Source organism: Podarcis muralis, chromosome 2 (assembly GCF_964188315.1).
Source record: "Podarcis muralis chromosome 2, rPodMur119.hap1.1, whole genome shotgun sequence".
Classification (NCBI taxonomy): Eukaryota; Metazoa; Chordata; class Lepidosauria; order Squamata; family Lacertidae; genus Podarcis; species Podarcis muralis.
Genome location: NC_135656.1, coordinates 10,897,156 through 10,901,071, shown reverse-complemented (window position 1 = coordinate 10,901,071; position 3,916 = coordinate 10,897,156).

The window sequence follows — 3,916 nt, the reverse complement described above, 5'->3', positions numbered from 1 at the left end:
GGGATTTTTTCTTGTTGTTGTTTTAGTATGGCCTCTGAAGATGGTTTGGAAATTCAGCTAGTGCAGAATTCAACAGCCAAGCTGCTCACCGGAGCAAGACGGTTTTAGCATATTACACCAATCCTGGTCTGACTGCACTGGCTAACAATTAGTTTCCGGGCCCAATTCAAAGTGCTGGTTTTGACCTATAAAGCCTTAAACGGCTCAGGACCGCAATACCTCAAGGGCCGCCTCTTTCCGTGTAAAGCTATCCGGACCCTGAGATCATCTTCTGAGGCCCTCCTTCGTGTGCCTCCTCGTCAAGAGGTCTGGAGGGTGGCAACACGAGAACGGGGCCTTCTCTGCAGTGGCTCCCCATCTGTGGACTGCTCTCCCCAGGGAAGTTTGCCTGGCACCTTCATTATGCACCTTTAGGCGTCAGGCAAAAACGTTCCTTTTTAACCAGGCCTTTGGTTCACCTGATTTACATCCTATGCCCTTTTAAAATGTGGTTTTTTGGGGGTGAGGACTATTGGGTTTTTGTTTTTATTTTTATCATGTATTTTGTGGTTTTATATCTTGATTTTATTCTGTGAACCGCCCTGAGACCCCCGGGTATAGGGCGGTATATAAATTCAGTAAATAAATGGCTTCTGCTCTCGTGCTTAATGCAATGGTGGCAGAAGCTACCCCATCTGGTGTAATGTCCCCCCTTCCGTGCGGTTCGGAAAGCTGCAAACGCCATATTTCATCAGCAGAGCTGCCAAACCCTAGGAAAGAATTAGGAGCTGGCCACTCATAACCATGTCTACTCAGAAGCAAGTCTCATTGATTTATATAGCTATTGTTTTGTGGGCTTAAAAAGGTACCCCTGCCCGTACAGGCCAGTCGTGTCCGACTCTAGGGTTGTGCGCCCATCTCACTTAAGAGCCCGAGGGCCAGCGCTGTCCGGAGACACTTCCGGGTCACGTGGCCAGCGTGACGAAACTGCTCTGGCAAGCCAGCACCAGCACAGCACACGGAAACGCCGTTTACCTTCCCGCTATAAAGCGGTACCTATTTATCTACTTGCACTTAGGGGTGCTTTTGAACTGCTAGGTGGGCAGGAGCCGGGACCGAAAGACCATGCGATCGGCAAGTCCTAGGCACTGAGGTTTTTACCCACAGCGCCACCCGCGTCCCTGCTTTTTTTGTGGGCTTACTCCCAAGTTAAGTATGCATAGGACTATAGCCCTAAGGATTTTTTTCTGTTTCCGCTGCAAGGATATGCATACATGATGATGGGTGAGGGTCTCTATCCCCAGCCCCTCCTGGCACCTCTGCCCCCTGAGCATCATGATGCGGTGAGGATATTCAGCTGGTCTGTCTCTGGGGGATCCTGACTGTTGGTGGAGGGAAGCGTTTGGCTTAGGAATAACTGCCGCAGAAGCCTGTCGACCAGTTGCACAGGAAGTCAGGAAGGCGGATGCCTTGTGAGGAGCTGATAACTCAACACAAGGCTCCTTCCTGGCCCTGCCAGCTGCCTCCTCCCCTCCTCCCCTTCTGGTTTCATAATATCCCACAGACTGTGGGGAGTGGCCTTGGCAGATAGAGGCTTCAGAGAGGGTTAGATTGGGGCCCCTTCCAATTGCCGTTCTGGACTTCTGTGTCCCCCTTAAGGCCCTGTTCGCTTAAGGCTGTTCACACATTACATCCAACATGTGTGCTGATATGTATGCATATGCTGTTCGTCACACATAACATGCAGCGTCTAATTTTGATGCCCTTGAGACCCAACATGCATACAGTCTGTGTGCAAATAAGATGTTGCTGGACTGATCCTGGCTCCATTTGTTGCATGAACACATCAACAACTAAGTCGTGCCTTTTAGCAGGGGGAAGGTACTCATCGCCCTGAACCAAAACAGCCCACCGTGCCACGCTGGAGACAAGGGATATGTTCACATTCACGGCTTAAAACACACCAAGGTGTTTCAAGCCCCATTTGCACAATGTTGTTCACACCAGAGAGGGGGCAGAGATCTCGTCACCCAACTCACATGGCCTTTTTGGGTTCCCTGCCCCTTGCAACCCGCCCAGAACTCCTATTCATGAAGCTATCTTTGCCTGCACACTTATCTGCACATGTGCAACGGCTGTCACAAATTTGCACGCAATTCTGAAGTATGAAGTGAATGTTGCTTAAGTTTGCTTGGACTGAAGCTGGTGGGGGGAGACTGCATCTAACAGCAATATTTGTTAAGAAGCTGCAGAATCAAAAGAGATTGTGGCTAACGTCACATGAAGATAACTTCAGAAACTAGCAGTGGGAGTGTTAATGCGAACATACCCGGAATGTTCACACCGGAAAGCCAAGTCTCTCCCTTCATTCATCTGCTTTAAGGCACTGGATTGAATCTTACAGGGGAAGGGTTGCAAGCAAGCCTACATAAGTGGCATCCACTTGATAGCCATGCCTACAATATCCTTTCAAATGCCGGCTTCTTGCTGCCCTCAGAATCAGTGGGCAGCCAAAATAATCTTGCCTCTGGAATTTCCCTATGAAGTGCAACAGGATTGCAATACACACAGCTCTCGTGACAGTGACATCCATCTCTGTCTCTCTGCCCAAATTCCTGTGTTGCATGCAAAGACGCCTACAGGGAATATCCAGAAATAGATCCAGCCCCTGGGGAACTCTTTGTTGTTTTTTTAAGTTGTCCATATGGCAGAAAGAGACAGGAGGAGCCACAGAAACCACAGTAACGACCTTCCTGTGGTGGGCAGTGTTGTGGGATGTGACTGTGGTTGCCAGTGCAGGGTGGGAAAAGGACCTTGAGCAGGATAAATGCATCCCTTCCTAGGTCTTGTTTTGGCTACCCACCCTCCCACCCCCTGACACACTTGACCAGCTTCTGTTCCCCATTCATGGCAAGCTGCAGACATTTTACTGCAGCAATTCTGCCCGGGTCATACAATTTCCCTACATTGTGATGGCATCCTGCTTCGTAAACATGCCACCCGACGAAAGGAGGCAGCTTCTGGAACGGGTTTTATCCGTCTGGGCAGCTGCCATCAGAGTTGCCCTATAGCAGGAGTGGGGAAGCTTTATCAGCCAGAGAGGGACACATTTCCTTCTGGGGGCCATGTTCCAGTGATGGGCAGGACCGGATGCAAAAGCAGGTTGGACAATGGAGGTGACTCTTCCTTTCGGATGTGGCTGCACTTCAGCCACGCAAAAGTCAGAGGGTTCTACGGACACCCATTCGCTTCTCCAGTCTCAATCCAGGCAAGCGAGAGCCTTAGAGGGTACATTTTAGCCAGGCCAGAAGCACTTGAGCAGGTTGCGGAGTCGGGCCAGGGGATGGTGTGAGCTTTAGAGAGTGTTGACACCCAAAATACTGGGAGAACTGCCTTCAGCCCCAGGCCTGAGGTTCTCCCCCCTTGCCTCTTTATATTATGTGGCATAATGTGATCAATCCAAGCAAACCATGCTTTAAAACAGTGGTTTTTTGAGCCATCTTCACTGGATTGGATTGCACACATCCTTTGTAGGTATTTGGGAAGTGGGTCAGATATTAAGCTATAGCCACAGTCAGAAGTGCCCACAATTCTGGGCACGCTTACCAGGGAGTGAGGAGATTTCACCCCTCCCATATCCAATAATCTGCTGATGTTCTCTGCTGATTCTCCAGAGAGGAGGGGGCGGTTTCTGCTCTCTACTTATTCCGCTCCAGCCTCACATCAAAGAGAGAGAGAGAGAGAGACTGAGTGTTAGAGAGAGATTGTGTGTATAGATAAGGATGCTGCTAAGAGCAGCTGCAGACACTCAGTGCAGTTCAGCATTTTCGTTTAGACCTCATTTAGCTCTGTACATAGTTGTGTATTATAGTTGTAGATAGAATAAAAGAAGATATTCTACAGAGCTGCTCTCCGAGTCGTTTATGCTCTGCTATAC